The 22,914-nt window shown below is 39.8% G+C and overlaps 1 long non-coding RNA gene across 4 annotated transcripts in view; it reads right to left on the bottom strand.

The window, feature by feature from the left end:
• LOC140690352 (uncharacterized) overlaps window positions 1-22,914 on the bottom strand; it is a 47,769-nt gene that overhangs the window by 10,905 nt on the left and 13,950 nt on the right. The window contains exons 4-6 of one of the 4 annotated variants that reach the window (XR_012065614.1): window positions 14,053-14,165; window positions 2,352-2,526; window positions 2,078-2,175 (exon numbers count right to left, since the gene is read on the bottom strand). This is a non-coding gene — a long non-coding RNA (uncharacterized lncRNA). Of the gene's footprint in view, window positions 1-2,077; window positions 2,176-2,351; window positions 2,527-6,292; window positions 6,465-8,111; window positions 8,132-14,052; window positions 14,166-22,914 lie in introns of those variants that run through there. The other 3 variants (XR_012065615.1, XR_012065616.1, XR_012065617.1) reach the window with 3 other exon arrangements.

The following is a 22,914-nucleotide window of genomic DNA, read 5'->3' as shown; positions in this document are numbered from 1 at the left end:
CTACTGCACAGTAGGGAAAAAAAAGATTCATTTCACAGTGAAGATCAGAATCTTTTTTTGAGGGGCGTAGTGAGCTGGGGGACAAGGGAAATGCCTTTGGTTTCGAGACAGACCCCAGGAATCCATACTGAAGCTGAAAGATGAAGCCCTTGTGAAGAAATGTGGAAGGACACACTGACACCCAAAGGTGTTCACTCTGTAAAAACACAAAGAAAGAAAGAAAAAATAATTTAACTGCCCTATAAAGAGAATGGACAGAAACTTGGTAATAAGGGAGAGAGAAGGAAGGTTAGGGAAGGGAGGAGAAACAATGAAAGGGAACTTGGATGCGGTGGGCAGAATAGCAGGTTTCTGGAGCCTACAATGAAGGATGATAAGAAAAAAAGTAAAGTTTAAAAAAGTTACAAAGTTTAAAATAGTTTAAAAATTAAAAAACGAAGTTAAAAAATAAATTTTTTTATAGTGGCATGGAAGATTTTAAAATCATGGAGGTTTTTTATTTCAAAATTCAAGTTGTTTGAGTTTCTCCCCCATTCTCCAAACAACAGTAAGACCTGCTTGTGTAAGTGGTTTTGGGGGACACCACAGAGAGGGGCGAGCTCAGCAGTTAGGTTGGCCAGGAGCAGAATGCTGGTGTGGAAGGCAAGACAGAAGAGAGTTCAACAGTTTCATGAAAACAGAAACTCAAAGCCAGAAATTATCTTAAAAAGGTTAGTGTGGTAGGCAGAAAAATGTCCCCCCCCCCAAATATGTCTATGTCCTTATCCCCAGAACATAGGAAGAGGTCAGATTCCCTGGCAAAGGGTACCTATGGTTGCAGATGTGGTTAAGGTTGCTAACCAGTCGACCCTAAGAGAGACCAGCTGGATTATAGATGTGGGCCCAGTGTAATCACCAGAGTCGTTAAAGGAGGAAGAAGGTGGCAAAAGAGGGGAGAGAGGAGAGGAGATCTGACCACAGGATCAGAGTCAGAGGCACACAAACATGCTGACCTTGAGATTGAGAAAAGAGGTCACTGGCCAAGAGATGGAGGTGGCCTCTGGAAGCCAGAAAAGTCAAAGATACAGGTTCCCCTGAGACCTTCAGAAACAGCCGTGCCAACACTTTGACTTCAGCAGGCTTCTGCGTTCAAGAAAACTACAAGTTTAAATTTGTGTTGTTTAGTGGAGACTTTTTCTTTTTTCTTCCTACTACCATGACGTTTGGGGATACTAGTTACAACAGCAACAAAAAGCGAATACAGTAAGCTCCTTGAAATGTTTAGAAATTGCAGATAACACTGGACTGTCCACTTTGATGTGGGATTGTGCTTATGTGAAAATCAAAAGGACAGTGTGACCTTGGCTAACATCTGCTTTTCTCATTTTTAGGAAGAGAACAATAAGTCAAAATCTCTGTAGTTATTATTTTAGACAAGTGTTTCTTAAAACGTTATGTAACCCTGTGCCTTAGGAACCCAAGAGAGTCTCTGTTCTTAGACGAACATGGATTCAGAGAGATAGGGTTTTACATCTGAGTCCCACAGTGGTCTCTTACTGGCAATGAGAGCTTGGGCAAATCAGTTACCCTCTTTAAGCCACAGGATCTTCATTTGCAAAAGGAAGATAAGAATAAGGATTGTTTGGGTGATTAAATTGTACACACACACACACACGCACACATACATATATGTACAACATTTAATACAGTGACTAGCACATACTAGGCACTCAACAAATTCCTGTTATGGATTTTTAAATGCATATATAAAAGGAGGAGAAATTTGCAGGAAGTTGTGGGAAAACTTAGTTCATGGCCCCAAAAAGGGCCATCTCTCAATGGGCTCTGATCCGTCAGTCCCCAGTGGTGGGCTAATAAGCAGAGACTATAGCACTTGAGGATTTATGTTAAACATAAAAAGGAAGGCATTTAAACATAATTATTAAACAGCAGGTACGTTTATACTGTTGGCTGTATCATCCTATCTGGAGAGCTTTAATAAGCAGAGAGTCTCCCCTGTTCTAGAGATGGCCAAGCAGGAAAATGACGTGGGTCGGTGGGCCGTTCTCACCCCAAGAACACATGACTGAGTACTCACGGAAGCAACACCTCTTGTATGTTATTCCAGATGGACTGTCCTCCCATGATTATTGTCAGCTGTGTCATCAGTTCAAGGAGACAGCCACTTGGGTCACACTGGAATATTAGAAAGAAAATCTCATTTAAATTTTAGATAGCTCTAATATGAAATAAAGTCATTATTTTATGCCTAAAAAAATCAAAGGAACAGAGAGTAAAGACACTCTTCATTGGGCAACTAAGAGAAAACCTGAAACAGATTAGACTGTCAGAACACAAAGCTGTATTCACACCTCTTCATTTCTGTATTTTTACAGGGAATACATCAGATCTCATGGATAAGTCACAAATCTGCCCTTAAAGAATGTGATGTAGAAACACGAGGAGTAGTAGTTGACAAAATGGAACAAGAGCACCTTCATGGCTGGGTTTTTCTCATAGTCAGTCTGGTCCTCGGGAGCTCTGCAGCTAGAATAAAGAAAAGGTAAGTCTGTAAAACTGTGAACGGCTTTGAGACCCTAATCAAAGCCATGGACACATGAGTTAACACAATAAATATGTATGTATGTATGTATGTGTATATATATATATATATATATATATATATTACGCAATTCACACTTTTTTCATATCAGCTGTTTTGAATTTCTTAACATATCCACTATGTTAATTCCAACTGTACACAGTGTTGTAAGAGTTTCTCCCACTAAGAACGCAATATCCCACAAGGCAAAAAAAAAAAAGTCATCCATTCCTTAAAATTTATAAGCACAACAGTATCCAATGGGCAAGAACTGTCCTCTGTCAGATGTAATTTGAAAGAAAGCTACTTCTAAACATCCTGCTAAATAATATTCTCTTGTCTCCCTGAACGGCAGTAAGGTAGGACTATTGAAGAAGACAAACAAAACACGGGGCAACTTGCTAGAAGCATTTGGGGAACAGAAAACGGGTCATCCTCCTAGTTCAGAATTTGAATTGGTCTTAGTATTTTCAGAAGATGACCACTGAGCAGACCACTGGGAGAACCACCCAGCCACATGCAATGTGTGGGAAGCACTTAACTTAGGCCGCTAAGCCGCTGGGTGGGATACAAGCCAGAGAGAAGAAACATTTATTATAGAAGCCGCAGCTGATGAGAATGGAGCTACACTAACAGGAACAGCATGGGGGGAAGACACATAAAACTGTGATTATCTGTCCTCTCCGTAACGCACAAGCAAATCTGCCACTGGAACCACGACCCTCTTCCACTTATTTGCAATACAGAGACTATTTACTTTCAACAGTAGGGTACATTATCTAATGTAATTGAAATTATTATTAAACACTGACATATTTACACAGAGCTTGGACATTCTAAAGCGTCCTTTGTCCCTTTTACTAATGCAAAAATGGAGCTAATTCACTTCTCATATAGGCTAGAGGAAATACGTTTACACTTGAAGTTAACTAAAGACTGTAATGTACTGCAATTGAAGTGCCTAAAAGATAGTCTCTGTTTTGACCTGGTTCTAAAACTTGTGTAGAAATTATCTCAGCTGCAGGAGGAGCTTACCAGAGTCAGTCATCATGACTGCCACTTTCTCATATATGGCGTTCAGGGTCATGAAGATGATAAAACTGATGAGGGAAGCAGTGATGGGCGTGGCCCACCTGCACAGTCAGGTACTTTTGGATTGGGTCTGTTCCACTCAGGTTCTTGGGAAGTTTTGCAGGAAATACAGTGAACACTGAAAGTCCGTAGACAATGATCCCAATAACTGAAGCAATGGTCAACAGGACCTGACAACCCAAAAACCCAGCAGCATGAGACTCACTAATGATCGTATTTTTACACAGAAAACTTGCCCCCAACCCAGCTTAAACAGAAAACATGCATGTGTTGTAAACCTCACATAAACGTGAGATGTGATATAAATCACACGTAAATGCATAAGAGACGTGAATATCAGGCATGTTAAATTTTAGGGGAGGAGGAATGCAAGATGTCAAAAAGAATGAGTGCATCCACTAATGTAATACGCTGACAGCAGGAGCCTCTGTGTGCAGGGCGTAGGGAATATATGGGAACTCCAATTTCTGTGAATTTTTCTGTAAACCTAAAACTGCACTAAAGAAGGAAGCCTGTTAAGTATATTTTAATGGGTGAAAATGGGGTAACTATTGGCATGTTTTTTTGGAGGGAAGTCTGTGATAGCAGAACCAATGAAAGTATCCCTTCTACATCTGTAGAATTACTTAGGTTATGAACTAGTTGTAACCCATGAAGGGGATATTCTTCCTTTCAAGGGAGAACCTATCACCGATTCAGGGGTCAGCAGGTACTAGCTGACGTCTTCATTCTGAATAGGACCAGTGAAGCTGTGGGCATGCCCTGAGGGAAACAGTGGAAGTGACAGCAGGTCTCTGCTGATGAAAGCTTCACATGCTTTTCATACTCATTGAGATCTTAAAGTGGCAGTTATTCCTACTCCCTGCATTTGCACAAGATTCATGTCCCTGATCCACTGTAGATCTGACTGCGTGGACCCAAGGGCAGCGGGGGTGTCTGAAGCATAACTTGCACGTGGCTGATAGGGTTTCAGTTCCTCACTAGGCAGGTTTTTTTCTGGCCACTGAAGAATGCACATTAAAGATCCCATTTTTAAACTGTTTTCCTTCCATCTACCTTCTTGGTCATAGTCCAGAAGCATGTACTCAGTGTCCCTGGCTGCTCCTGATGGCTGCCCCAGAGAGAAAGCTACAAAGAATGTGAATTTCAGGACTAAGTGAACCACATCATGTTATTTATAGTAACAGTGGGCCGCTGGCTTGCACCTGCAGGGGAGAGCAGTGGGAGTGTTTACAAGCACCTCCCGGAGCCACACTCCTGCATCTGGATCCCAGCTCCGAAGCTAGCTGTGGGGCCTTGTGTAAATTTCTTAACCTCAAGGGGCTTCAATCTCCTCACCCATATAATGGGGGAATAACAATAGCACTTTATAGGACTATTGTGATGAATCAATTATTTACTAATTGTGAAAAAATTTGGAACATTAACCACAGGCATGTGAAAAACTCTACCTAAGTATTAGCTACAAATATGGTGACCAAAGTCTTAAAAAGGTGGTTTTCTTAGTTTTTAAGCCATCAGCTTGTAGAGAAAGCATTTTATTTTCTCCTCTACTCTCTTTCATCATCCTTTTCTTCACAGTTAAATCTTCATGCTTGTGAAAGGAATAACTTTTTGGTGTGTGTGTGATTAAATGTGAAAATTAGTTAAGGCTGAGAAAAATGTATTATAGAAGGTATATTAAGCCTTCCTCTCTTGTACAGCACATAAAGGCCATTTAAATAGTATGCATTTTTTAAAAGTCTGCATAATAATTTTTTAATTATGTATTAAGTAAACATAATAGTTAAGATTCCTTAAATGCTTACTATTGCTTCAGCACACATCTATTTTTCAAAATCCTCACAATCACCCTGTGGGGAAGGTAATATTATATCTCTTTTACAGATGAGGAAATAGAGCCACCTGGAGATGATGCAATTTGCCCCAAATGAAGCAACTTTAAGTGAAAGTACTGAAATACTCAGAGAACCCAAAGACACACTAACTGTATAGCACTGTCTCCTACATGGTCTGTAAAATCAATTCTAATTCATTTCAGAACTTTTACAAACTTGACACATTTCCATTATTCTTTGAAACACTTAATGGGTTCAATATTTCTTAAGAAACAGGAAAGCTTTCCATTCTCCTTCCTCAAGTTTCTTCTTATTTATCATCTTTTCTGATCATAAATTTAACATTTGCTCATTAAAGAAAATTTGAAAGTACTCAGTAGTGGACAGAATTGCTGTCCTGGATCTGTCCCCAGTCTTAGAAGAGGACCCAGAACTTGCTTTAGGATAAGTAACCTCCATTTTGTTTCTAGTCCTGTGATTTAAGCTCGATTGACCCACTCTTTCTGAAGCACCAGAAGTAGATCTCAGTTGGTTTAAGACAAATAATACCCCTCATTCTATTGGCCTCGCACATGATTGGAGAATTGGCAAATAACCCAGGAAGAGCCACTATTATGTGAGGAGATACGTGCTGGTGCCCATGTGAATCATAAGCTTCCTCTATCAAGAGAGGAAGCTGCCAAAAGAGACCTGTCTTGGTTTGGATGGATGATCTGGGATACTGAGTGCCCAGAAGCATCATGCTGAGATATCTTTAGATACAGAATGAAGACAGGACAAAAGCAGACCTTGACATCATCTGGGCTAGAGTATCTCTCCTTGACTGAAGCCAGACCTCAGACCTGAGGTTTTCATTTACAGGAACCAATAAATCCCACGCATCCCCATTTTTTGGTTGTTGTTTAAACACATTGGAGATTGATTTTGTCACCTACAATCAAAAGACTCCAACTCTGAAAATGAATAAAAAATAATAATGAATAATGCTTCTACCTATAGACATAATTCCTTCAGAACGGTGCATTGTTTGTATATTACAAATCATTTTATATATTAATTTTATTCTCAAATCTATCATAAGCATAACACTTTGACATGTCATAAAATATTTTCATCGACACACTTTTTCGTGGCTGCATACTATTCTACTTTGTGAAGTGTTGGAAGAATATTTTGGCTGAGATTTTATATATATATATATGTCTGTGACTTGCATCCATACTGAATTTTCCCTGCCATTTTGAAATAATTACTGATTAAAAGTTTTTCAAAGCTGAATTAGTGGATTAAAACATATGAATATTTTTGACTCTTGATATCAACTGCCAGACTGCTTTCTAAGAAGGCTTGAGGAGTACACCAGAAGTTAACACAGCATTGTAAATCAACCATACTTCACAAAAAATTATCCAGTAACCTAGGCATGGGATTGGTGATCACTGTCATTTCATCCTCATAAACAGAGCTGTTTCACTTGAGAGGTGGAAAACTATTTCATTTTGATGTGCACTGAGTGAATTACCATTGAAGTGTGACATCTATTTTTTCCTTTGTGAATGTGTGTTCATCTTCTCTGCCTTCTACGCTCCTGAGATATTTTGATGTTACATTTGAAGTGATCTGAACTCTCTATGTATTGAAGGAATTAGCCCCTTGTCGGATTTGTAAACAAATAACATCCTCTGGGTTTTGTTTAAAATTAGGATGCTTCTGATGCATGGAAATCTTTGTATACTTTCCTCTGAAACTTACTGTTCATCTAGAGGTTGTATACTCATCCATATTTATTTCTAGTTTTTTTTTCTAATTGTGTTACTTTTTAAATGTTTCTGGAATTTATCATAATATATGGTTCACTGTATGATTTCAATCTTTTCTTTTCCCCCCAAGTAGATAACAAGTGCTCCATTCACTGAATAACCTTTATTTATCTCCCTGATTTGTAATGTCTTCCATCTCTTATATTAAATTATTATTGATATCAGAGCCCATATCTGGACTTCCTGCCCTATTTTCTAATCTGGCTATTCTTGAACTAGTAAAACTCTCATTATCTTATTAATTATTATATTACTAATATGATTTTATTCACAATAAACCCAAATGAATTTTATAACTTCTGATATTTTGGAGATATGATCTTTTAATCTAGAATCATGTGATTAAAGAAACTTTTATATCTTTCAGTAGTTTCTACTTTTATTTTTAGATAGTTCCTACTATCCTTTTGTTAGGCTATTCTTAGATATTTTACCTTGGTTGTTACTGTTGGAAAATTTTAGAACCCTTAATGCCTCCATCTGGTCTCTTAATCAGACCCTGGAGAATCCTAAACCACTGATCTGATTTGAACAAATGAGGTGAAAAGAATTGGGGGAAGCACTGTGTACAGAAGAGACTGTGGAACCTCCAGAGTGGCGCCCTGCGTTGGCTCAGATGTTCTCTGGAAAAAGTTTTCTCTATGAGACTACATAGTTCCCAGCTTGACTTTCATTTTTCTCAGCATTTCACATTAGATTTTAAAAGTCTGTGGCAGGTTCTTACACAGAAAAGAGCACTTGCACAAAGGTTTATATGTATACACCTTTCCCCGGGTGGTAAATGGAACACGCTCTTCTTCCTAATTAAAAAAGCATGTTCAGTCAATCAAGGGATTACACCAATGAAATGATATTTCTCCTAACTGGTCACTAAATCCTAAACATAATATAAAAAAATAATAATTTTCAGACATAGCCTCCTTATTTGTAAATGCATGGGATTTTTCCTGTTTTTTCTTTTCTTTTCTTTTCTGTTAACGATGTCAAACACACAACAAAATATATACAGTGTTCGTTTAAATACTATTTTTTGAAAATGCACATGTGAACAGTAAACTGTTTCCCTGCCATGGTCTGAGCACCTGACGAGGCCAAGATTTAAAGCTCTATTCCTTAGTTTGTCTTTGATCTCAGAAGTGACGGTAGTGGCAGCTTAGAGTCTGTGCAGGACAGAAAGTATCACAGGTGTCTGCAGCTAAATGGTCTCCACTGTGTGTTTCTTCATTGAGCTTTATGTGTTAATTAGCTACAACTATGAAGTTTAAGAGTTTCCATTTTAGAGTATATATTTAGAATTTTTTAAGAGATGAAATCAGTAAGACTCAAGATTTACCTGGATTATAAAACCAGATATAGTATAATAATAGCTGTAACTAAGTACATGGCCCTTCCTCTGTGCCAGGAAGCCTTCCAAGTAGATTCTGTACATTACTTCGACCCGTCCTTACCACTGTCATGAAGAAGCAACTCTCTTTTTCTTATTTTATAGGAAACTATGGCACAGAGAAGATAAGTTGTCCAAAATCACTCAGGAAGCAAGCTGCTGTGTTCAAATATGAATTTAGGCAACTTCATTCGCAAGATCTCACTACCACAAAGCTGGCCTCTCTAAACAATGGAGCATGCTTTCACAAGTAAAGCAAAATACTTCAAATAAAAAACTAAAAAAAAACATAATAAGGAAATTTTTTAAATAAGGAAGAACGATAAAGTTAAATGAGTCTTCATCTTCAATTTTTCAACAAGCATGTTCCAATGAAAATTTAAACTTATTAGCTGGCAATTTTAAATTTAAACTTGGCAGTTTAAATGACCAAAAACTTTTCTTCACTATTTTTTGTATGCTGCCAATATGATAAGTTTTTGTTTTTCAGGACTCAAAAGCATTATGAAAATCTAATTTTGTCTAAGTTTCAGCTTTCATCTCTGAATGTACAGTCTTTCACCAATATATGCTTTACCCCCATCTTCAGTTGTAAACAATGGGAACAATTCATAATGGGGATTATTAGAAGCTTATTACATTGTAAAGACAAATGTCACTTTCTATTGGTAGCTGAACCTCATTTTTTTCCATTTATAAAAAGAGGAGTTTGACCTGCTCCCTCCAGACTTTTTCAGTGCCAACATTCTGTAGATCTGTGATTCAATTTATTAAATCTATATTTGGAGACATTTTCAGATGCTCCTAGTAAAGGCATTTTTTTCCCAAGTGTTATTCATGCTCACAACATACTGTCCTGCTGCTGCTGACTGCAAGCACCAGCAGCTCTGAATTATCTCAGCTGATGGAAAGAAGCAATAATACAGATGACTCAGAAATCATCTTTTCATAGCTCTGAAATGTTGATACAAAGATATATAGTTTTATTTTTTTAATTTTGCAGCAGGAGTGGCAGCAATAAATTTACATTTCCAATTATGTAAAATGCCTTGCTCAAACACTGCTCAAACACTGATGGCACCTCAACAAATGTTTCCCTGCTTCTTCTACCCTTTTTCTGACTTTAGGATGACAGCCATGCTTCTTTGTGCACATCCCAACAGGAAGGGGGAGCAGTGACCGGGACTTAGTTCAAGACAAAAGGGCACCTAGTCTGTGATGAAAAGGAGGCCACAATAATGAAGGCGCATGTGAAAAAATGGGAGTCAACTATAAAAATTTGTAGAAGGAAAGACAAATCCCTCTGTCTCTTCTGTCCAAAGGACCTGAGGGTGGGGAAGGGGATGAAAATGCTTTAGTAGCCCCTGCATTTCTATTTTCCACCACCCCAGTCACACAAACTTAAAATAATATTCTTAAATACGGAAAACTGCCATTTTCCTCAATCATCGGTAGGGTAATTTTTAGAAATCGTCATTCTGTTTTAAGACTCGTAACTTCAAATAGTAGACAAAAACAACATGAAATGTTAATTGAAAATGTGGCTTCAGGGGAAATCCCCTAAGCCCTTCTTCCCACCAGACTGTTACCCCTAGGCCCCAACTCTAGAGAAATTGCAGAATAACCACTGTTCCCTCCACCATTGTATCTGAGTCTCTACAATGCTCTGAGAATAAAGAGGAGAAAGACACAGTCCCTGATTCCGGGAGCTCCTAGGAGCACAGGACTCATTGTAAAGTGATGGCTGAGGAGGCGTGTTAAGAGGGCTTGGAGAACAGTCAGCAGAGAGTGCTCGGGGCAGAGAGCCGGAACTGTAGCCAAGGCTCTCCCAGAGAAGGGAACCACTGTGGTGAGCTCTGAGATGCCCTAGAATTGATCAGGTGAACCTATAATGTTAAGGCCATTTCTCCCTGGGGAGCTGCGCATGCAAAGGAGGGAGGCCAAAGAGAGCCAGGTCCCTTCCAGGAACTGCAAATAGTCTACAAGCGAGCACAGGGTGTGGGAGGCAGATGAGGCAACCAGGTGGAGAGATCACAGGTGCACATCACAAAGGACTCTGTGTGCCTCCAAGGTAGAGGAGACAAGCAAAGTGATCTAGAAAGAGACAAGATAGAGGCAGGGAGGCCTATTGGCAGGTTCATGTGAAGGCCTGCTGAGGCCCTGCCAGGAGGAGAGAGAAGAAAACATTTCAGCAGGTGGACGGATTGGCCACAGGTGTGATGGAAGGGCAGGAAGAGGTCAAAGATGCCGGCCAGCTTTCTGGCTTTGGCAGTGTCTAAATTATAGTGCCATTCCATGAAATAAGAAGGGTAGGAAGAGGGGCAAGTCATGAGAGGAGACAACTGATTCAGTTCTGGCTGGGTGCCTGTGGGCTCCAGGAGAGATGTGCAGTAGGCAAATAAGAGTCTAGAATTCGGGAGAAAGTTCTAGGCTGAGCCAAGTAGTTTTCTAGTTTCAAGAGGCTAATGTGTGTGAGTGGACAAGCTCACAAGAGGTGTATAGGGATAGCTTTCACCCTCCTGCATATGGGAAGCATCTGGGAGCCTTTAAAAAATAGTGCACCCCAGCTTGGAGTGGGGCCTTTGTACTCTTTATTGTTTATTAAATACTTTTTTCCTTTTTTGGGGGGATAGTTAGCTTTATTTATTTTAATGGAGGTACTGGGAATTGAACCCAGGACCTCTTGCATGCTAAGCACGGCTCTACCACTGAGCCGAACCGTCCCCACCTTTTTTTGTTTTTAGACAATAGCTCTACCGAGCAGTCATGGTTGAGAATCAACCTGTAGAGAGCAGAGATCCTTGGGGGTAGAGAACAAGGAGAAGCTGCCCAGAGCCCTGCAGACCCCACCAGGGGCAGCCGGAGACGCAGGGGGCCTCGGACGGGCTGCGAGGAACGTGAACTCAACACTCCCCAATGGCGAAGACGTCAAACATGTTTCAAGCTCCCACTTCCCAGCAGTGTTTGTTGTGACTTTACTAGATTTCCAGTAATACTGAGCGAGAATAGAAATTATCTGGACACAGGGATCAAATTCAAATCCTGAATATGACCAATCTTAGCTGCGTGATTACTGATTAAAAGGTTACTCGTCTGCCACGTGTAAAATGGGGGACCTAGCACCGTGCTCGTGGGCTGCTGTGAGCGTAATGGAATGACATCTATAAAGGCCCTCCTGCCTCTCAGAGGTAATTGCTACTATTGTCCCCATTTGGGACACCAGGAAACAGAGGCACAGAAAGCTTCAAACATTTGCCCAAGATGAGGGTTGAGGTCAGGAATCAAGCCAATGACTTCTTGGATCCAGAGCCCAGGATCTTCTTACAAACAACACGGCACTGCCCAGGCTCCCTGCTCCAAAACCCGCCTCCCTTTGGCTCAGTTCCATGGCACCTGCGTTGCACAGATGTCCTCACTGCCTGCCTGCCCTCCCGGTGTCTGACCCCGGCACTCCTCCCTCTGTCCCACACAGCGCTTCCTTGGGCACACCATCGCTCACGAGGCCATTGCTGGGGCTACTCGGATGTTTACACGGAAACGCAGGTGGTAGCCCAGCTTTTTGCTATAGATGCTGCTGTCAGTGGAGGCAAAGAGCTCACAGTTGGTGGGGGAGGCCACTTGTGGTCTCCTCTTTGGCTGGAGAGCTGGATGAAATCCAGTTTCCCATTGCAACTTAGACATCCAGCATGAGAGATATGTAAGGCCATCTGGCCTCTCAACATAGAAATGATGCCCCTGCAGTCGTTCTTAACATTGTAATCTCCTGGCTCCACCAGGGAGCAGAGGCCATGGCCTGTTGTCCACCAAGTTTTGTTTCCTTGCACAACAGCTACAATGGGGTGAGTTAACACTGGACCAGAAAATCTACAAAGCCCTCATGTACAATTTCCTGACACTTGCAAGTCACCCAAATACCCCAGATCCTCCAAGTAAACAACTAGTAAGAGGAATTGAGCTGGCTTGTCTGTCAGACCCCTGATGGCAGGACTGATTTGGCCTCTCCTGCTCTCGGGATGATCCGTTCTCCTTCTGTGTGCCCTTCCCCGAGTGAAAGGGACTGTTCCTTGTTTATGGGCTAGGGAGTATTTGTGGCTGTCTGATCAGAATCTTCAAAAGTAGAGCTCTTGGTGAGAGTGGAAGCATGGCACCCACGTCTCATGAGCTCAGCTACTCAACAGCCTCATCTAGCCAAGACTGTGGCCAACACCAGGGGTCCATGCTGTTGAGTGTTGGGTCTGGAGAGCAATGCCTTTGCCACTGAGAAGCTGCCCCACCACTTGTGACCTTGTCCCCATCGAGGGGGAGGTGACGCATCCATGGGATGAAAGCCGCGAGGGCACTAGGTGACTGTGGACCAAGCTGTGACTGGCTGGTCCTGCCCCCCATGTGACCCATGTTAGCCTCAAGTGCAGAAAATCCCCAAAGAGACCCCTGCTTGAATGAATGGGTCACCTATAAGCCAACTGTCCTCGGGCCGCCTAAGAAGCAACACAGTATACACAGTGAGACACCCACTCACTGAAGTCCCGAAGGCTCACAGCTCCCTAATGTGAGACCAGGTACCCCCAGCAAACAGAATACCCTTACTTTATAATTCACTTGAGAATTCTACTACCAACACTGCCTTCCACCTTCCACTTATAAAGTTCTTTCCACTCTGTCCCCTGCTCTGCAATTGTGCAATCAGTCCAGAGCTCCTTCATGAGACAGGAGGGAAGGGGGCCGGGCACAGCCATTAAAAGATTGGCACAGTCATTAGCACCGAGACGGTGGAAATGTCAACTCCCAGTAGATCTTGAGCTTCAATACACACTCACTGAAATACAGCAGGATGCTAAATGGCACTCCCACAGGTGCCAGGACAGGTTCAAGGCTGACCATAAAAGGTTAAAGGGTGAGTGGTGGCCCAATTTCTGGGAATCCCAACACCTTCCCTAAAGCGGTTGGAATATTCCTCCCACTTATTAGCATATGAAGATACTGAGGGCATAAAAACTAACAACCACACCTCGTGGCTGCTCTCTCTGCTGAGGGAGACAGTTCACACTATGTCTGTGGAGTGTGTATCTACTTTTAATTTAAACTGGAGCACCCAACCCCCATGCCTCATGGCTTTTCTCTTGCCTTCTGAAACAGCCCACTCTGTGTGTGGAGTATATATCTATCTGAATAAATCTACATTTACTGAATTGTGGCTCTCTCTTGGATTCGTTCCTGTGCAAACCAAGGACCCACACTTCACGAGGTGCATCCCAGGGACCCAAATAAGACCTGGGATACGTCCATTCTCTCCCCCACATTTTCCTGTATCATACATTCCTTCCCAAAGGATCTCACCTTGTGCACTCCAAAGTAGAAAGCACTCATGTGTCCTGACCTGGATCTGCTTCTGCGTTTATCATTTCTTATGTCCACTAGAACGTCACCTTCATGAGGACAGGGATATGGTTCTGTTTACAAAGGAAACACCAGAACATCACTGATGCTGGAGAAGTATTAGCTGAATGAATGAGCTGTGGAAAATCCTGGGAATTCAACCTGGAACTCCTAGCCACTTGGGTCCCAGCTGACTCCAGTTGCTCCCTCCTACTCATGGCTGACCTCTTGCCACCACTCTCTGCTCTGCCATCACCTGAGCCTGGATGAGCTGAGATGAGCACACACCCCGGAGAGCACGGTGAATGGTTCATGTCATTGCAACACACTCGCCCTCTGACTGCCAGGGGTTACTTACGATGGACAAACTGAAGGCAGCACCATGAGCACTGCCCTACCCTACTACTCACTTGAAGCACCAGGACTGCACATAGGGGAAACGCTGGCCCTTTCCAACCTAAGGAGAGGGATTATAGGTGAGAAGAGGGTCTCTGTCAACTAACAGTCTCTTTACAAGCCCAGTCTTAGAAAAGCTCTTTAAAGACACTTTTGGTATCTTCCTTGTGTTTCTGTAATCCCTCTAGATTTTGTCATTTTAATCTATGCATCAGAAATACAGATGCTCTTGAAATCTCTATTGATTTTTCAATGAAGAAAATCCTCAATTTCCTTCTCTGCTAAGAAAATTACTGCACTTTATATTAAGAAAAGCAGCTTCCTTTCATGAGTTTGTATCTTCAAACACCTAATTTCACAAGAATCAGTGAAGCAGGACATGAAAATCTCGCTGTGCTTTATCTCCTACAGGTGGGCAGGAATGAAATGAATGAGTACTGATCTCATGAGACAGGAAGGCTGGGGCTGTCTTATTCCTGCTACAGATGGAAGGGTCCATATCTGTGAGGGGGAGGAAGGACCAAGGATGAGAAATCAACATTTTCTAACCCATTTCTCTTTTTTCAGAGTCCCAGACAAAACAGTGTGATTGTATCAACAAAACAAGGACATCTGCACCCTTTTGAAAGCACGCTACAACTTTACTACTACACACGGCACTCTGTCATTGACATAAAGGCTGATGGCAGCCAAGAAATTTGCAGGGATCTTATTTTGTGCTCATCCCTTTTTGTCTTTGGAACCTCAGGAAGTTTGCCTCCTCTCCTTGAGTGTCATTTTCCTCATCCTTCAAATGGGAGTGTAACAGTCATTCATTTGCTCAGTGTCTATTTGACAACAGGAGATGCCTTATGAAAACAATAATAAAAAAAGGAAAACAGCAATTCTGATCTGTGCTGTCTTCCTCCTCCTCCCTGAACTTGAACTTACAGGCTAAAATGGCATCTTTCTCTAAATCCCGAATTTATGGAGCAGTTCTGATAAGGAAGTCACAGGACTACCCTGTAACCGAGAAATGACCCGGTGAAAAAGAATGAGTTGCCAGTAAATCCTCAAAACCCGTAAGGGTGCAAACCCTGGGAGCTACAGCCATGGGTGGGAGTTCCTTAGTTCCCCATTTCACGAAGCCGAGAACTTTGCAGGGCCCATGAAAGACACAGATAGCCCAGTACAACCACACCATGTTTTGGAGTACACCGGGGCCACATCGCTGCTAACCTGCACTTCTGTGTGTCCCAGAGCAAGAGCCCTGGGCGGGGGTGACTGTGTTTGAGGCTGGACAAGAACTTCGTGTTCTGTCTCTTTTGCTCTCTCTCTTCCTGCAATAAAACAACTGGTAGGACTTTGGTGGGGAGCACTGCACCCACATTCTCTGGCAAACCACACACCAGGCAGCTCTAGCTGATGTGAGAGAGGACTCTTTAATGAACACATATATACCAAAGTCAGGCAGAAGGCTGCCTGTGACCTTGGGAATCCAAACCAGTTGTCCTGTTAATCAGGATATTACACATCTAAAGAAAGTGTGCACCAGATGAAGACGATGCCTTAGACAGCGTCGGTGGTTATGTCCAGCAGTGTCTAAGGACAAGTCATGCTCTGGTAGATGGGAGCATTTTGGTTGCTTTAAGAGTTTGCTGCTGAAGGGCTGGGACATTTCATTGGGCCTTGAAACTCCAGACCCCTTTACTCATAAAGGCAGACAAGTAAGGTGAGCCAGCTCAGCCTTTATTCCAACTTCCTAACCAAAAGGCTATGAGGTTGAAAATATATTTCTCAGACTCTTCTGCAACAAGGGTTCCAGATGTGGCTTTAAAAATGCCCATTAGAGATTGAGATTTGCAAATATTAACTACTATATATAAAAATAGCTTAAAAAACTAAATTTCTTCTATATAGCACAGGGAACAATATTTAATATCTTGTAATAAACTTAAGTAAAAAAATATGAGAAGGAATTCATACATATATATGTGAATATGGAGGACTGGAACATTGTGCTGCACATCAGAAATTGACACATTGTAACTGACTATACTTCAATTAAAATATATATATATATATAATGCCCATCAGCAGCATCTGAGTGTCACTGAAAGCAGAAACCCAGATGAATGGAGGCAGAGGTGGTTGGAGGAGCTACGTTATTTTGCTGGGGTGGATGCAGTCGGCATGGCAGATATCTAGAAGGATTGTTCACAATAGCCACTCACTTATCTGCAAGTAAGTTAGGTTAACAGCTTTCTGAAATCCTCCCCACCCCTCCTGATGAGCCAGGTGTCTGGTGTTTTTCTGGAAATCACTAGGCGCAGCCTGGAACTCAAAGGTAAAAATTAAAAACTGCAGTCAGGCAGCGAAGAGACGGGGCAGGACGCGTTGGACAAAAGTATGTCAGAATCATCAAGGAATGGGGAGGGGATAGAACGTGTGCTGAGGATCCTGACTTCAGGGGGTGGATTGTCTATGTTGAGGACTCTGAGTCAGTATGAGTAGATGGATTGGTGTGGACTAAAATGGTGGCCATTGTTCAGATAAGTGTGTGATTTGAAGTATATTTATTTGAGGAGGGTTTTTTTTCCCCTTCAAAATTGATCATTTCTAGGGAGCAGAAGAATACTCTGCCACACAACATCTAAGTGCAAAAGAGATGCTATGGGATGATGGTGATATGAAAAATTTAAGTACTGCAGTTTCAAGCTTTCCTTAATGAGGTGCAGAGCAGTAGGTACTTAAAATAAGGTACTTATAATAAAGACATCATCATATGTACATATCCTTAAAGATACACATATGGTGCTATAAGTGGGTCTGAAATGTGTTCTGTATTCTAAAATCTGATGAAATAAAATCAGTAGCTTAATATGCCTGTCGGCTCTAAAAACATGATGTAGCTCATGATCACAGAAAGCAAGATCAGCAAGGAAATTTGAGATTTGTCTTTTCCAGTGTCAAAGTTAATATTTTTTTGCTTTACTTAAAAAGCATTTTTTTAATTAGGGCTGCCAGCATCCATTGGTATACGGTGTTCAGTAGATGTGTTCAGATGCTTTAGACAGTGAATCAGAGCAAAGACTGAGGTTTAGACAGTAGTTAAATGCCTCACCCGTGTGATCAGCATCCACAAACTGCTATACTGAAAATTCTTAAAAGTGAGAATTTCATCAAAGCAACGAAAAGTGAGGGGAAAAAATAGCCACAGACTAGTGGAAGTTTCATAACTTGTAAAAATGACAAAAGGCTATTCATGAGCATATTTTTAAATACCCCTACACTTTAATAAGAAAAACAACAATCTGACAACAGGTTGCACACTGCTCCCTGTAGGAGAAGCCATGCAGGTGGACTCTTATGTGAATGGGGCTGGAGCTATAGAATTAGTTAGTCTTGCAAGTAACTCAGTTAAACACAAATGCAAATGGGATACACTTCTAGAATATCTGAGGAAATATCTTGGAAAACTTACTCCTCTATGAAGCAATGACAATGGCAAAATTTGTCAAAATTAACCTCTGTAGAACTCTGGAAATTAAACCAAGACTTCCAGCAATCCAGGGAGTCTTTATTTGAGAAAAAAAAAAGCTAAATCTCCATAAAGATAGTGAGTTTTGTGGTATTGTAACTTGATCTACCCCATCCCTGTATCCACACCTAAATGGTGGCCTTTAAAAGCAATAGTCTCACAATCAAGGTAGGGGCAGAAGTGATTTAAAGTTACCCAAAAAATCCGCCCCCAGAGAGCTGTCACTATTTGACCTTTCACAAACTCATGCTGTGCAACAGCCTGTCCCCAGAGTGTTTGTGGAAAACAATCAGCAGTGAGTATTTAACATTACAACTGCCTGAGGCAATGGTACCAGTAGAGGCTAACTAGATGCTGACTAGGAAATTTAGAAGGCAAAATTGGGTAATGAGACGTTCTGGGGGTGAAGGTAGGGTTAAAAAGCTCCAAAAAATTCTGAGAATTGTAGAAGGCCGTACACATGTGTGGCACAGGGCAAGGAAAATCTGAGATAATCTTAAGCCTTCAACTCTGGCTGAACTTGAGGTTCTGCATAAGCAAGAACTAAAGGCTATGGAAGAGCTGCAGACTGCCTGCCGTTGCTGAGGGCATCCCTCAGCACGCAGACACACAGCCACCGGGCAACAGCTCAAATGATTGGCTCCAGGCATTGAAAGAAATCACTGTCCAATCATTATTATAGTGATGACAACTAGGCATTCTTCACACACACTGATCTCATGGCCATGCATGATAAAGGATACAGACTTTACAGAATTTGTTCAGGAAAGTAACTAAATAAATAGCTGCAGCAGCAATGACAATGGAAGCAACAATAAACCCTTGAGATGAGGAAAATCTGGCTTTCAGATCTGCCACAATGTAATATTTTAAATGTCCAGCTTTCAAAAGAAAATTACAAAATGTATGAAGAAACAGAATAGTTTGGCCATAACAGGGGAAAAAGTAGTCAATAGAAACTCCCTGAGGAAGCCCAGACACTGGACTTACTAGACAAAGACATAAATAAGCAATTACACATATGTTCAAAAAACTAACAGAAACCATGCCTAAAGAATTAAATTATGTGAACATCTCATTGTACAGAGAATATCAATAAATAAAATTTATATTTTAAAACCAACCAGAAATTCTAGAAATACAAATATAATGACTAAAATGTAAACTTCAATAAGAGGTTTCTCTGTAGATATGAACTTGTTGAAGAAAAAGTCAGTTAAATTAAAACTACTGAGATTATGCAGTCTGTGGATCAGAAAGAAAAAGGAATGAAAAAAAATGAACACTGTGTCAGAGATAGGTGGGACACCATCAACAATACCAATACACACATAATGGGAGCGCCAGAAGGTAGGAGAGAATAAAAGGGGCAGAAAGAATAAATAAAGAAATAATAGCTGAAAACTTCACAAATTTGATGAAAACATTAATTTGTACATCCCAGCAGCTCAACAAACTCCACGTGGTATAAACATAGAGACATCTAAAATAGGCACATCAGACTCAGTGTGTCAAAACAGAAGAACAAAGGATCTTGACAGCAGAAAGAGTAATGTGGCTCAACATATAGAAAGGCTCCTCAGTAAGACAGTTGATTTCTCATCAAAAACCATGGAGACTAGAAGGCAGTAGGACGGTATCGTCAAAGTGATAAAAGGAAAAGACTGTCACCAAGTATTTTATAGCCAGCAAAATGATTCTTTAAAAAAATTAAAGGAGAAATTAAGACACTGCTACAAAATCAAAATCTGAAAGAATCCATTGCTAACAGGCCTGCCCTACAAGAAATACTAAGGATAATCCAGCAGGTGTAAATGAAAGGACACTCACCTGAAAAATAAAGATCACTACTACATGAGTAAAAAAATAAAACAGTATAAATCGAGTATTACATGTAAATGCTTGGTTGTATCTGATGTAAAGGACAACTGCATAAAACAATACTTATGAAACTGTGTAGATGTGCTTATAAATGCATAAAGGTGTAATTTGTAAGACAGTGACAGCATGAGGAGGGGGAGGGAAAAGATTGATACCAAAGCAAAGTTTTGGTGCACTACTGAAATGAAGTTGGCATTCATGTGAACTAGATTGCTTTAAAACAAGATGTTAATTATAATCTTCTGGGCAATGGAGGAGAAGTAAGGAGGAGGAAGAGAAGGAGGAGGAGGAGGAAAAAAGATAAAATAAATAACAAATTAAAATGGAACACTTGAAAATGCCTACTTTAAACAAAAAAGTGTAGTAATAGAGGAATGGATAAAAAAAGACATATAGAAAGCAGATAGCAGATGTACCTTCAACCTGATAAGAAATTACATTAATGTAAATGAATTAAACATTCTAATCAAAATACTAAAGGCAGAAATAAATGGAATAGAGAATAGATGAACAACAGAGAATAATAAACAAAAAGAAAAGTTGCTTCTTTGAAAAGATCAACAAAATTGACAAATTTTTAGCTAGTATTAAAAAAAAGAGAGGATTCAAATTGCTAAAATGAGAAATGAAAGGAAGGATGTCACTACTGCCCTTACAAAGATAACAAGTAATATAAGGGAATATTGTGGATAATTATATAGCCAATAAATGAGATAATTTAGATGAAATTGATAAATTCCTAGAAGGACATAAATGACTGAAGCTAATTCAAGGAGAAATAGAAAACTCAAATAATCCTACAGTAATTAGTGATGAAAATAGTAATCCAAAACATTCCTACAAGGAAATGCTAGGCCCGTATGGCTTTGCTGGTGAATTCCATCAACTACTTAAAGAAAAAACAAACAAAAAAAAGAAAACAATGCTTCACAATCTCATCTAAAAATAAAGAGTTGGGAACACTTCCCAATTTATTCAATGATACTAGTACACACTGATACCAAAACCAGACAAAGGCATCACAAGAAAACTAAAGACTATCTCTTATGAATATAAATGCAAAAATCCTCAACAGAATACAAGCAAATCCAATCCAGTAACATATAAAATAGACCACAATTAAGTGGGATATATCCAGGTATGCAAAGGGAGTTCAACATACAAAAGTCAATTCATGTAATATGCCATATTAATAGAAAAAATGTATAAAAACTAGAAATAGAAGAGAACTTCCTCAATTTGACAGAGAACAACTATGAAAAACCTGGAGCAAAGATCATACATAATGTTGAAAGACTGAAATATTTCCTCACACAATCAACATTGTACTAGAGGTTCAAGTCAAAGCAAACAAAGAAAATAAAGCATCTAGATTAGAAAGAAAGAAATAAAACTGTTTTGATTCCAGATGACATGATATTATATATTAAAATCACAAGGAATTGACAAAGGAAAATAAAGAGAGTAAAGAAAAAAATTCCTATTATATTTAATAACCCAGTCTGACCAAAATTGTAAGACACAAATCAATATATAAAAAAGTAATTATATTTCTATACAACAGCAGAGAATAATGTAAAAATAAAATGAAGGAAACATTTTCATTTACAATAGCATCAAAAAAAATAAAATACTTAGGAATATTAAGAAAAATATGTGGAATACTGAGAAAAATGTCTGAAACATGTATATAGAAAACTAAAATACTACTGATAGAAGTTAAAAATGACCTAAAATAAATGGAAAGCTCTTCTGTGTTCATGGATCAGAAGCCTTATTATTGTTAGGATGGCCATTGTCCTCAAAATGACCTATAGATGCAATGCAACTCTGGCTTTTTGGCAGAAATGAACAAGCTGATCCTAAAACTAATATGGAAATGCAAGATACCCAGAATAGTCAAAACAATCTTGAAAAAGAACAAAGATTTCAAGTTTCCAAATTCAAAACTCACTAACAAAACTAACCCACACAGTGTGGTACTTGCATATAGGACAGACAAATAGATTGAGAGAAAAGAACTGAGAGTCCATAAACAATCTCTTACACGTAGCCAAATAATTTTTGACAAAGGTGCCATGACAATCCAATGGGGAAAAAATAATCTTTAGAAAAATGATGCTGGAACGCCTGCACATACACCTGGAAAGAAAGAAAACTGAACTTTTATCTTAACACCATTTATGAAAGTTAACTGAAAATAAATCACAGACCTGAAAATATAAAACTTTTAGAAAATGAACAATGAGAAAATCTTCAGGACTTTGGATTACAAATACTTGTAATATATGACACCAAAAGCACAAACAACAAAAGAAAAAAATCAAGTAAACTGGACTTCAGTAAAATTAAAAACTTCTGTGCTTCAAAGGGCTTCATCAAGAAAGTAAGAAGACAATCCACAGGATGGATGAAATTATTTCCAATATTTTCCCTGATAAGGGACTTTTATCCAGAATAGACAAAGAAGACTTAAAACGTGACAATACAAAGACAAATACAATTAAAATGGGCAAAGAATTTAAATAGATGTTTCTCCAAAAAAACATACGAATGGGAAATAAGCACATAAAAAGATGTTCAACATCAGTAGGCATTAGGGAAACAGAATCAAAAGCACAATGACATGCCACTTCATACCAACAAGGATGACAAATATATATGATATAGGATATATAAATATGTATCTATAAACCCAGTAATAAAGTGTTGATTAGGATGTGGAGAAACTGGACTCCTCATACATTACTACTGGAAATATAAAATGGTGCAGTCACTATAAAAACTACTTTAGCAATTCCTCAAAATTTTAAAAGTAGAATAAATCCCAGCAATTCCATTTTCTGATATATCCTCAAGAGAACTGAAAATATGTGTTCACACAAAAACTTGTCCATGAGCATTTACAGCAGAATTATTCATCATCAACTGATGGATGGATAAGCAATGTGGAGTATTTATAACAATGGCATATTATTTGAACACAAAAAGGAATTTGGGTACTGATATATGCTACACCATGGATG

Source organism: Vicugna pacos, chromosome 30 (genome assembly GCF_048564905.1).
Source record: "Vicugna pacos chromosome 30, VicPac4, whole genome shotgun sequence".
NCBI lineage: Eukaryota > Metazoa > Chordata > Mammalia > Artiodactyla > Camelidae > Vicugna > Vicugna pacos.
Note: the sequence above shows the minus strand (reverse complement) of the source record. Positions and strands in the feature narration are given on the sequence as shown.